Genomic DNA, 13,411 nt, shown 5'->3' with positions numbered 1-13,411 from the left:
TTACACACGCTGAACACTCTGCTGCTTGCTATTGCAGGAGGTTGCCAAGTATTTGCTACTCCCTCCTGCCCAATTTACCTCCCACATGTCAGTAAAGATGGAAGGAAGACTGCAGTGTTCCTTTCACACGCTGCTCTTAAGTCGCAGGGGGCTTCGGTGGTGATAAAGTGGTTAATATTCATGCCTACTGTGCAAAAAACACATGAGCCTCTAAATTCAGACAACCTTCCCTTTTTGCAGATTCTGTATTAGTAAAAAATACAGTATCATAAGTGCTTTTTATGAAGTTATTTATTCTTCTATGTTTTTAAAGGATGGTCTTAAAACCTTGATGATGGTCTAAAGCATCTTTACATTTTTACATAGGTGTTCTTTTCATAGGGATTGAGATCTGAGGTGATGCTTCGTTCTGTGAGTGGAGAACTGGACTCAAACCGTGCAGGTAAAACGGTCCCACAGCATAACAGAGCTGTTGAATCTTCTCACTGTAGGAGTCAGTGATTTGGTTTTTTCCTTATTACATCATTTATCTGTATATGTCACCCTTAAGCTCTTTCCCCTAATGTTTCTTATTCATATTCAGAACAAGGGCACTTTTACATTAATGCTCATCACAGCTTCCTTATACCCCTCGCAGGGAATAAAGCAGGAGATCACCGCAGACTGTGACGTAGGTATGAGGAGTTTCATTAAGTCTCAGATCTGTCCTAGATGATCCTTATCACAGAAAAGTCTTTGTTGTTAAGTTGTGATATGAAAGCAAGTCCATAAAATTCTCATTTGAAATTTGATTAGTCTCACACTCAGGGTCATCATTTCATCCACTTCTGAACAATTTTGAAGATGTCTCTTGCGTCGGACCTCAAAAACCGCCATCCTTCAACTTGATTTTTATTCTCGGTGAGTGGACAAAGTTGACAGCAACCGCATCTGGAAAGCGTCCAGGTGATGCGATTGCACTTGTTCAAAAAGCTTCTCCACTTTCAGCGTGTTCTGAGCTAGGACGAGATGGCGAGTTGGCATGCACCACAGTTCAGATCATTTCCTCTTAATGTTGAGTCTCAGACACCTGAAGGCATTGCAGTCAAACCACAGATACAGTGTCGCCTTTGGGGAGCAATTCATGATGGATGCTGAGGTTGTAAATTGTGGCAGGGAGACATCCAAAGGTCAAATAATCCTACCAGCACAGTTTAAGATCACCCTTTTACATCTTGTGTATTTGAATCCAGTTTACTGGGGAGTAAATTGCTGGCATTATATCTTGGTTTGGTGCAGTTACTGTCTGGAGCCTCATTACACTCTTGTCTTTGTAATCTCTTGGCTCTGGCTCTGCTTTCACTGTAGAGACATAATGGTGTGATCCGTCTTCTCATCTTTACAGGTTAAGGCAATGTCCTAATGTCATTAACACCCCAACCTAAAACAGACGATGTACATCGGCCGTGTCCATTCCCATCTTCACTTTTTTTTTTTTTCAAACAGTAAGAGCACTACAATTTTAAAATACAATGAAGCCTATTATATGCTTCAGGTGAGAGTGTTTCCTGCTTTTAGGCTGCTCTCCTCTGCTCTCTGTTTCACCTCGTGTATGTGCTTGTGTGACACAGCAGTCAACTCTCACACGGAGATGAAATAAAAGAAGTTCACATAAGTTTAAATTATTTGGGAGGGACTGGCTGATCGTTGCCAAAGTGCTCTCTGCTAGCCCGTTTTTACTTTCACACTCATCCCTTTAGACATTTATTTGCAAAACCAAAACCAGATAAACTTGGATTACAACACAGAAAGAGAGAGTGTGCCTGTGTTCATCGCCTACTAAAGACAAATTCACTTTACTGTATCTTTATATGGCAGATTTGTTCGCTGCTATAATGTTCAAACTCTCGCTTGTATAACCTTTAAAAGAGACCAAAAATAAATAAATAAAAGTTCTTCCCAAAATGTCAAAGTTAAAGAAAGTAACCACAAGGTCACTTCTGCACCCATTAAAACAATTTCTATGAGTCTACAGTATTTTGATGTTACTGAATGTCAAATAACATTGCTTTTTTTCTTCTTCTTTTTTCTTTTTTTACTCAGGAAAGTCCTATTAAGATCCAAAATATCTGTGTGTTGGGTGTTTACTTCAGACCGTGACCTTTAAGCAGTGGCAATGCACAAGCTGAGTCAGTCTCTGGGGAACTGCAACAACGGTGGCGCAGCACATCAGCTGGAGGTGCTGCTGTTTGTTTAAGGGCGACCTGTCACACAACCTAATATCTAAGGCCTTATGCAACCCCGCTGTAGTTCATATGATCACCTAGAGACTGGTCAGGCATGAGCTACCTCAGTGCAGGGCAGATGGACCTGTGGAAGGTGTAAAGTTTATATAACTGTCCCACTTCATGCCTCGCTACATGCAGTTTGAGATTCGTGTTGACAGTTGCAAAATGTGCACCAGAGAAGGAATGAATTTCTCCCCGAAAAGTTTCTATGTTTAAAGCCGCCCAAGAAATGTTCACAGCACTGGTGTGCTCAAGCATGACCCTGTTTATACCACATGACATCCATGTACTCAGTACCCCATAATGACACCAACCTTGTACAAGCAGCCTGGTCCCAGGGCTGGCACAGACGCAGAATACCTTTGGCATGGAGAAGTCAAGACGGCGTGGTTGTTTTCTTTCAGGCCTCAGAGATGAGACCAAATGGTGTGCCTTCTGTCCCTGTTGTTTCTGCCTTTCTGCACAACCTCTGCATGAGTGCGGGCGACATTTATGATGTAAACCAGATGCTTGTGACCCTGAGGCTCCATTGCTACCAGGCTCTGGGACACGGGAAGAAGGCTGTGTTGAGAAAAAGGAAACATCCTGCACTTGGCGGTCACTTAGCCCCTTACATCTTTTAATAAGGTTTATTACTTTTATGCTTTTAAATTACACAAGAGGTACCAAGCTTTTTTTTCTTAATCTCTCCCTTTAAATAATACAGTCCCCATCCTCCCAGTTTTTAACCATTTAGTTGTAACCAAAAAGCTGCCTTAATATATTCACTAAAATGCAATGTATTTTACTTAGTCCTACATTACATGAGTTTTTTGTGTCTTTTTAACTACTCTATAATGAGTTCTGGGCAGAACTGGAAAGCCAAACAAATTAGTATTAATTCAGAACAAATTAGACGATTGTGAAAGTGACTTTTACTTCATGATGCGTAATTAGTGTCATTCGGATCCAGCTGTGTCTGCTTGGCGTATATGAAATAGGTTGTCACCCTCAAATTAAGTTTACAATCTCCTCATCTGACCTTTTGAGTCAGATTAGAAAGAAAGAAAATTAAAATGTCACATTCCCTATGTTTTCATCACTGGGGATATTACAGTGGAAAAATATTTCCTATTTATTAATCAAAAATGTCAAAATGCAAATTGATTGTATTTACAGATTTATCTGCATTTGCTGGCTATTTTGTTAGATACACCTTGCTAGTACTGTGTTAAGCTCTCCTTTGATTTTAGCTGCCTTAACTCTTCATGAGATGGATTAAACAAGGTACTGAAAAGTTTACTTAGAGATTTCAGTCTATGTCGACATGATAGCATCACACAGTAATTGCAGATTTGTCAGCTGCACATATGAATCTGTCATATGACTCTAATTCATGACTGTGGAAGCAGAGTACGGTGAACTCATTTGTTCAAGAAAAGACTGAGATGATTTGAGCTCTGTGACATGGTGTGTCATCCTGCTGCAGGCATCCATCAGAGGATGGGTCTGCTGTGGTCACAAAGAGATCAACATGGTCAGCAACAGTAATGCTCGTCTGGTACTAAATGGCTCAAACAGCGCCAGTAAAATATTGGCCACACCATTACACCATCAGTATCCTAAATGGATGACAGGAGTCAGAATGGATCCACGCTTATATGTTGTTTAAATTTCTGCTATCCAAATTTTGAATCATAAATCAAGACTTTTTAGACCAGAAAAAGTTTCTTTTTCACTGAAGGAAGTCACACCCAGTATGGTCTCCTGCTGCTGAAGCCCATCTGCTTTAAGGTTTAACACGTCGTGCATGCAGATACACTCTTCTTCTTCTCTTACTGGATGTTTTCTCCTTTCAGATCATTCTCTTTAAACGTGCAGAAAAATCAGCGCTTTCTGAAAAACTCAGATCAGGCCATCAGCAACCATGCCAGGTTCAAAGTCACTTAAATCACCTTTCTTCCCCATGCTTGAACTTCAGCAGGTCATTGGATTGGCTGATTAGATATTTGCATTAATGAACAATTGAACAGGTGTACCTTAATAAAGAGCAAGTCTATTTGCTGTCAGTTAAAAACATATTCACAACATTTTTGAAGGATTCTGCAATGACATGAGTACACATTTATGAATATTTACCATGACAATGTTAAGTCTTTATTTATCATGTATTGATCAAGCAAGTTAAAACTTTCTGTTCAGTCTCTGCATGATACACAAACAAGTTTTATATGCAACATTTATAGTCTTTACTCTGCTACCTCATGCACAATTTATTGGAAATTTAGTCTTAAGGCAAAGCATTAAAAGCATTCTATACACACTGTTTACCTGTTTAATGTTTAATGTACAATATAGCTGTGTTTTCCCAAATGGGATCTGCCAAATGTTAGCATGACACAGACATAAAAATCTATTATTTAAATGGTTGCAAAAGGAATAAAAACCACTTACAATAAAGAGCACAGGCCTGGGGAAGCTTCTATGCTTGAACTAAATTATGTTGTCAGTGTGCTACATGCTCGCATTGATCAACAGGTTGATAATTGGTAGGTCATTTGTTAATTACCAATAAACACGGTAAGTGCAGCTCCGAGAGAGATGAGAACTTAAATGGATTTGTCATAAAAATGAACGTTTTATTTCTGGAGGGATGTTTGAACTTCAAATGAAACATGAATGACTCCAGCAGGGCAATCCAGTCTGATAGTTGGAAAGATATTTCCCTCCAAACCTGAAATGTCAACCTAATGGTGACTCTGAGTGAGTGAGTCTGCTCCATCCTCTGGGAACAATGCACGTCTGGACAAAAATGTCAAAGTAAGCACTCAAATAGTTGTTAAAACATTTCAGTTTGGACTGAAGTGTTGATCTGAGTGACTTACTCTGCTAACCATCCGCCCCCTATCATCCCCGGAGTCACGGTGATGGCATAAAAATATCAAAAACGAAAACCCGGCAGCTTTTTGTTGAGGCTGTGCAAACAAAACGGAGGTCAAAACTGCAGAAGAAATGAATGTTCTATGAAAGCGAGAAAGACCATCAGCTCATTTATATAATGTATGCTACCATAACATACTGTATGCTTTAGAGCGCACTAACAAAGTGATAATGCTGCAGGCTTTAGACACATGGCAACACAGAGATAAAGGCAGCATAAATAAATACACAAGCTTAATCTGTATGAATTATTTCTGTGGGGAACAAACTGTCATAGTTGAAGCTGATTTAAATTCCTGGACCCTGCTATAAGCTCTTAAATCAAAGGACTGTCTTGAGAAACGCTAATGGAGGGATTACCGCCCTGTACTTAACATGATTGTTTTGTTTTTCCCTTTTTAATTGAGGTTCAGTGACAGAGCTCGCTAAATTAGAAGTTGGAAGTTAATGTAATTAAAGCTACTTTACGACAGAAAAAACTCAGAAATATTTCATGTTGACACCACGAGTAATGGAAGTGTAATAAATTATGGAGCAATAAAAAGTGTAAATGGCTCTAGACGTTTCAGATTGTGCTTTATTTCTTTTGAAGCATGGTTGCCATAGATGCCAGAACTGTGTCTGCTCCTCTTTGGTCTCCAGTTCTGTCTTTACTGTTTCTATTTTGGTCTCGCTCTCAGTCCAAAGTGTCAGGCGGCGCAGGAGGGAAGTAGCAAGCCAGTCTTTCACCACAGGGAGAGAAGTGGAGTGCTGGCTTGTCTCGCCGGTACCCCATAGAGACGTTAGCCCCACAGGTACATGCTAATGAAGACAGTGAAATCAATATTCCTGCCATCCTCCCCACAGCGACACACATGCATAAATTTGTATTTCTGTACTTGTGGGAACCTTCCATTGACTCCTGTTAGTCCCCATTTTCAGACCTGAAAGGTGAAATAGAACCTCGGGTAGATTGTGACTGTTCAGGGTTACTGCTTTCGGAGCGCCTCCAAAACTCAGCAATTCACTGGATGTTGAGCAAAACTTTCTTTTTTCACTTCTTTGTTTGCAAATTGAATTATTAATTTGTTCCTTTTTTATAAGCAGGTCAGGCTGTTTGTTTTTGCTAAGCTAACTCTTAGCAAAAACACTTGTTGCTAGAGAGAAGCCAAGCTGCCTCATGCTACAGTCACAGTCTTGACAACAGCGGTTGGAGACGGCTGACTTTTACATTGTTTCAAAGATGGGAAGCTGGTCGGTGACCACTCACAGACCAGGTGATTAAAATTGCATTAAGACATTTTATCTCAGACTGACTTCAAGTTAGCAATTCTATGCAGTCTGAAATGATGTGGCAATTTACTGTGATACACCAGCAAAAACTGAAAATGTGTCATCATCTGCATACACAGAAATACACATTAAGCAGAAATTCACATCGACTATTTGCATCTTTAGATCTGAAACCAAAATTCCTTCACAAATAGTGACAGAGTTGCTGCAGGACAGCAATGTAACTGCAAAATGACATAGGCGCTCGGCACCCCTGCTTTTATATAGGAATATAACCTGAATACAACCAGCTGTCAAGTTGAGTTGAATCCCCTACTGTAAAGAAATACATCACTGATGAGCTGCACTCATCTCTGTTGACTGACTCAGATTGATTGCAGAGTGTTTGCAGTCAGTCTGAAGCTGATTGCAGTCTCAGGGCAACCTGTGCAATTGCTTTGCAGTTGAAAGTAAGTAAAATAGCCACAGCGAGATATTGAAAAGAAATGAGGGTGTGAGCGAGGACCAGAAAAGCTTTTTTAATGAATGTATATGTAACATGATAATCATTTTAAACAGAGGTTTGATCACCTTTCGACGTGAAAAATCGTAAACATTTTTTCTTTTTGTTACTTTCGACTGTGCAACTTTGTATGTCAGGATGAAGATGTCTGTAAGAAGCACTGCTATATTAGGCTGACGCTTCAGCCACACTTTGACAGTTAAATATTGTGACTTTCACTTCATCTGAGCACACCTTTACAGACTGGGTCATCTGGATCATTCCATGTAAAGAATGAAAAAGTAGAAAAAAAGTTTCTACCTTCCCTCTTTTCTCCACTGATTGTTTTTATTTTTTGTGTAAAAGCAGAATGTTTAATTAATGTATGTCAGTTTTATTTTGGGGTTTTTTCCGGGGGGAAAAAAAGGTTACCCAGTCCAGCACCTGAAACCTGAGAAATGTCATAATTCATGCTTTTATTTCCTCTCAGTTTGATTATCGTAATGGTGTTTCAACAAATTTCAACCAAACTGCTCTACACTGACTCTACACTGGCTGACCATTTAATTTAGAGCTGATTTGAGGGTGTTACTGTCTGTAACACTGAGTCTGCGGCCCAGTGTTTTTGTGTGTTTTAGGTATATTCTTTGATTGTTGTTATTCATGGGTTTTGGTTCTGCTTGTTATAGATTTTGTTCTATGATTTTGGTTTCTGTTATTTTGCTTTTCTCATGTTCCTCCTCGTGTCATGTCTCGTCTCCTTGTTTCCTCTGTCTCTCTGGTCAGTCAGGTCTCTGTGTTATACTTCCTGTTTTACTTTGACGGTCCCTTGTCTCATGTCAATGTTTCTAGTTTTGCTTCTTTTGTCTTGTTATGTCTAATTAATCCCAGCTGTGTTCCCCTCCTGTCTCCCATTCCCTGATTACTCCAGCTGTATTTAAGCCCTGTGTTTTCCTTGCTCTGTGTTGCATTGAACCCTCACTGTTGTGTTGCTCTCTGCTTGGCCCTGGTTACTTTTCCTAATTCATGTTTCTTAGTTTCTAGTGTCCATATTCAGGTTTTGGTTTGCCTTTTGTGAAGTTTATTTCTTATGAAAACTTTGTCCAGCATTTAAGCTGCGCTTCGAGTTTATTCCTCCATCTGAGTGTCCTGCATTTGGGTCCTACATCCTGCATGCCACACAGCACCAACCATGACAGTTACCTCTTACTTTTCCTGACTGGACTCCAGAATATATATTAAAACTACTGTCCTAGACCAACCAGTGCACAGCCTGAGATCCTCCGGCACAAGTCTGCTCACTAGTCCTACCTCACACTTAAAGACAAAAGACAAAGTGTTTGCAGTTTGGGATGGAATGACCTGCATGAGGAGCTCCAACTCGCTTTATCAGTCTTCTCTCTTATATCATTGTTAAAGACTCATTTATATGGTAGCGCTTTCATATAAATTTTATTTTATATGTTTGACATTCTTAACTTTCCATCATTTTATTCTTTTACCTTTTTAAATTTGATGTTAAACTCTTGTTTTCTTAACCATTGAGTCACTTTGTTCTTATTCTTGTTTTATCCTTGAACTTGAGTCTTGCATGGCCTTTTGTAATTGCTATGCTAATACATAAAATGTAACCAATATAATGACTATTATTTTTAGATTCATGTTTTGCTAAAATTTAATTAACTATAAATGTAAAATTAAGTGAAGCTCAGCATTAAGTGAAGATAAATTACTTTATCTGGTCCTAAATATAATCTTTACTTTTAATGTACACCTGGGCCCAAAATAGTGACATATAATTTTTAAACAGTTTTTGTGGGAACATTTTGTCCTCGCAAGAATAGTAGTGTAAGAAAACACTCACAGTTATTTCATATCTTCATTATACCATCTGAGTCGGCGGGGTCCCCCGTGACTAAGCTACAGTGTGTCACAAAAGATTAAAATGAGGGAACGATAAGGGGAAATGTGGCGCGTATGAATAACAAAGGTAAAGGCATGAATGGATAGAAGGTGATTACAGATTAAAAGTCTGACAGGGCAAAGCGAAGAAAGAAGAAATGAGTGGAAAAGGGGGAAGCGGAGGTAGAAACACAGATCCCACAGGCGCTCCTCGTTTTCTCGTCCCATGCTGTGAGCTGCTGTTCTCTGGTAAAAGCAAAATGATTAACTTGGAAGACTGAAGTCCCACCATACCCAGCGGCAAGAAAGCGCAATATAAAATGGGACTTCCTGTAAAAACTTTCAAAATTAAATCATATGAGGAAAAAATTATTACTGTTCATTCCAGGTGTGAGGATCATCCAAGAGGCACGCTGTTGCTCTTGACTTCTTAAAACCCTGATAAGCTTATGTAGGAGTCTCAGCATCATCCACCTGTGATGTAAAGGTTTGTTTGCTTCAACAGAAATTGATTGGAGCATTGATTAGTGCCTGTTGTGTAGAAAGCTTTGGAGTTGATGCTAATGTGACATTCTGATCTGATTCATCAAGAATGAGTCATCATCATCGTCATCATCGTGCCTCTTCTTTTCCATCTTCTTCTGTTGAGTGCCCAAAGAATGAAATATTTGGATGAATTAATAAATCCTTCTTTAATTCTTCATATCATAAAATGTATTTTTACTATTTAAAAGCTGGAATCACAACATTTATTTTTAATACCTGATAATATCCTGGATTTATAAATGAGTCCAATTTTGATTTTAACCTCTAACATGACAGGTTGATGTTTAAGCATATTATATTGCATCATTACCACTATTATGTTTCACGTAAAAGAAAACAGATCGTAACATCTCACTTCCACCATAGCTTTGATAAGAAAAGCCCAGCTGATAGAAAGCAAAGAGCTTTTCCAAGTGTTTAAGCACTTTATCAATAATTCCCTCATTCAATGCATTATTTCAATTTGATCTTCTATGCTGGATAAGAGGATAAGTAAAGTGTTTTTTCTCTTTTAAGGTGGGAAACGGAGGGATGGGGGGGGGGGGGGGGTTATCTGACATACACTGTTGTTTATAGCTTCCACAATCACTTCTTATTATAACTTCCTTAGAGTAGACAAATAGCTGCACATAGTAGTGTCTATATGATGGAAAACATACTGTCCTTTTCCATTATCCACTATGTGCATATCTTAGTCCACCTTAAGCCTTGTTTTAGCTTTTCAGAAGAGGCCTCCTCACCCTTTGAGACCACTAGGACACAGCATTCTTTTGACTTGACTTTTGCTGAATGGAGTCTCGCATTATTTATTAAAATATTCTTTATCTATCATGCCATCTTGTACAAGGCAACAGTTTCCACTTTGTGGGACTTCTTCTCACTAAACAAAGTTTAATTTGGTGCTGTGCTCTGTTTCATCTGCCTGATCTTGCTTTGAAAACAAAGTTGGAGTTTCCACCGTGTGCTTTATACCTCCATGCACTGCCTCCTTAAGTCTTGCACCCAGAAACATCCTCTGTGATTACCCAGATTATCATCTGGCCACTTAGCACTAATGCAATGCTTCCCGCCATCACAATGCTACTAAGTCAACTGTAAACGAGATCCATTTTAATAACAGCTGAACCAAGACTGCAAATTGGCTTTAGATGAACAAGATTAAAACCACCACAGGTTCAAATAAAAGCTGCTTCTTTGGAAGGACGTTGTAATAAAATCTGTCTTTTGTACATTGAATATGTACGTTCACTGGCCACTTTATTAGGTACAGCTGATTATGTTCTCAGTGGCAGAAACTAAATCGATTTAGTCATATAGACAAGGTCAAATCGAGCTGTTGAAATTCAAAGTGTGTATCAGACTGAGAAATAAAGATGATATACGTGATTTGGCCAAGCTGACAGGAAGGGATGAGTAAGTAAAATTATCATTTAGGACAACCAAGTCGTGCAGATGAGCACCTCTGAAGAACATGTCTTTGGCCCATTGGAGTTTTGTTGCATCCCTCAACACATCCCCATCTTATGAAAGTTCATTCAGGCAGTATATCTCTCCACGTCAAAAAGTTCAAATCATCCCAAACTGGTTCCTTGAACATGAAAATATAGAAAATGTCAAATGAGCATCTTTGGGATGGAATGGAATGGGAGATTTACATAATGTATATGCAAAGACAAACCTACCAAAACTCTGCAATGTCATCAATATGAACCAAAATGTTTCTGGCACCTTGTTGAAACCACATCACAAAAAATTTCAGCATTTTCAAAGACTGAAAAGGCTGAAAAGGTGTTTCTAATAAACTATCCTGTACATTTTACTGATCCAGATCAATAACGATCTAAGTCGAGACTAAACTGCTTCAGATTGCTGACCTATAAATGTATTCACCATTCAGCCAAACTAAATGACAGCTGTTTGGCACAACTGTACATCAGAGAGCACTTTTCAGGCTTTTACTCTGAAGGCCAACATTTAATGCCACTCTGTACACGCTGCTGGCTTGACGCATCTCTCTCGCTCTCTCTCTCCGCGCGCCGTGATCCAGCGCGGTGCCGATGCTTCGTTAAACCTGGAGCCGACTTCAGAAACACTGAGCTGCGTGATAACCGGAGAGGAAACCACATTAAAAAAAACGAAAAAAAGTCTGCTATTTTAAGGTCGTTTTTCCATGGAAGCCAGAGTGGAAGGAGACCAACTCAGAGAGAGGATTGCATTCACAGTCTGTGCAAGTCTGTGTTAAGAGTGTGCGCGCCTCGGACTCCCACTCAGTGATGTAAAACGTGAAGGTGGATTTTGGCATGTGGCGGAGCAGGTAAAAGGTAAGACTCGTGATACTTCATCGACCATTAAATTGTTGTAACACTGATTTATATATATATATATATATATGAGAGAGAGATACATATATATTTATATTTTTTAAGCTCAAATTCATATTTCACTTCAATCCGTGACGAACATGAACAAAACCCTTCCCGACTCACTCATCAACTGGGCGATAACTCGCGAAAAAAAAGGAAAAAAAAGAAAAGATATTGACACTTGGTTTCATCAGCAGACTATAGGCGTAGTCCCTCTCCGGGCAGGAGGTGTGAGAATATTTTCAGGGGGGAAGGATGCAAGTTATTCAAATAAGTAAATAAATAAATGCGAACAGGAGAGCTGATGAGGTCCCCATGAGGTCTGTGGTGGTGAATGGAGATAAAAGCTCTGCCTCTGTTTTGGGAGGGATGTAGGTGTTGAGGGAAGAAAGGATGCTGGATTGTGATCACACTTTATGTATCATACCGTATGACTGAAAACTCAATATAAAATATAAAAAATATATATACATAAATAAATTTTAAAAGACAATCCACCGCCTGCATGAATGGTGACGCCTGTGGATGTGACTTCTTTCCCCCCCACTTGAGATTGTTGCAGCAAAGAGATCGCATCTATACACTGTCTGACATGATGACACCAACACACTTGACAAGGTGGAGAGATAAAAACCCTCCTGTGCTGCACGGCGGGGGATGACACAAGCTCTGTATGAAGCTGGTGTTCTGCTGTGAGTCAGTGTGGCCCTGCAGCAGAGGAACGCACTGAGGAACACAGTTCTTTTTTTGTACCCCCCTCAGAGTGGACCAGGATCCCTAAAAGCCTGTGGGAATGAGATATAGTGTAGATATCCCTTCATGCGGATGAGTATTTGCAAAAAACCCTCACTTTACACGCTCCTGTTCTGACCTTAAGTACGAGAAATAAGACTGAATTATAAATGAGTTATGCTCAGCCAAGGGACTCTCCAGCTACTGGCTCTTCTCTGACTTCCGTGGGCATTAATTGAGGATGGCATGGCTACAGTAATTGTGTGCAAATTGAATCTGGCCATTGTTATCTTCATAATAGAGAGCATAGTTCAGGGGAAATAACCAGAAATGCATTTGTAAGCCTTTTTTTAATTACTTTTTTTTTTAAAAAGGGAACAATACTTTTGCGTTCCAAAATCCAAGGCCACAGCATGTAAGCATTTGTTCAGTGTGCTCACCAAAGTATGGTTTTTAGAAGTTTTCTTGTAACAAATGAATTTAGGTGCACGGAGGACTCTGCTGTACCTCAGGGCTTTCGGCCAGTGCTGCCCTGCTGTATCCAAGCAAGAGGGATGCTAATGGAGGGGTTGGAGGGGGGATACAGGCGTTACCGCTGCAAGATCGAGAGAGAGTGATGCTGAGCGTGTGTCTCTGAGAGAGAGAGAGTGTGGGTGAGTGTGTGGGCATTTGTGTGTGTGAGGCGTTTCCATGGCAACCTGTCAGGGGTGTGTTTGGTCCCGGGAGATAGAGAGAGGGAGAGAGAAAGATGAGACGAGGAGAAAACTATCCCTTGTTAAGGGTTGGGGGGGGAAATGAGATAAGCTAATGGGTAAGGTGGGATTGCCTCCGCCCCTCTGTCTTCCCCTACCACCCTATCAACCTTCTACTGTTTATTTTCTCCAACCCTGACAGGCTTCCTTTTCCCTTTCCCTTTCTCACATCTCTAA

The 13,411-nt window shown here is 39.9% G+C and overlaps 1 protein-coding gene across 1 annotated transcript in view; it reads left to right on the top strand.

Moving 5' to 3' along the window:
* The first annotated feature begins 11,406 nt into the window (after positions 1 to 11,406).
* Positions 11,407 to 13,411, top strand: part of lingo2b (leucine rich repeat and Ig domain containing 2b) — a 41,161-nt gene continuing 39,156 nt past the window's right edge. Inside the window, exon 1 of the mRNA XM_085257584.1 lies at positions 11,407 to 11,708. The gene's annotated coding sequence lies outside the window, so the exon portion shown is untranslated. The remainder of the gene's footprint in view (positions 11,709 to 13,411) is intronic.

Source organism: Mchenga conophoros, linkage group LG19 (genome assembly GCF_057382185.1).
Source record: "Mchenga conophoros isolate Kocher_MC1m ecotype Shallow Benthic linkage group LG19, M_conophoros_male_GT1.1, whole genome shotgun sequence".
Classification (NCBI taxonomy): Eukaryota; Metazoa; Chordata; class Actinopteri; order Cichliformes; family Cichlidae; genus Mchenga; species Mchenga conophoros.
Note: the sequence above shows the minus strand (reverse complement) of the source record. Positions and strands in the feature narration are given on the sequence as shown.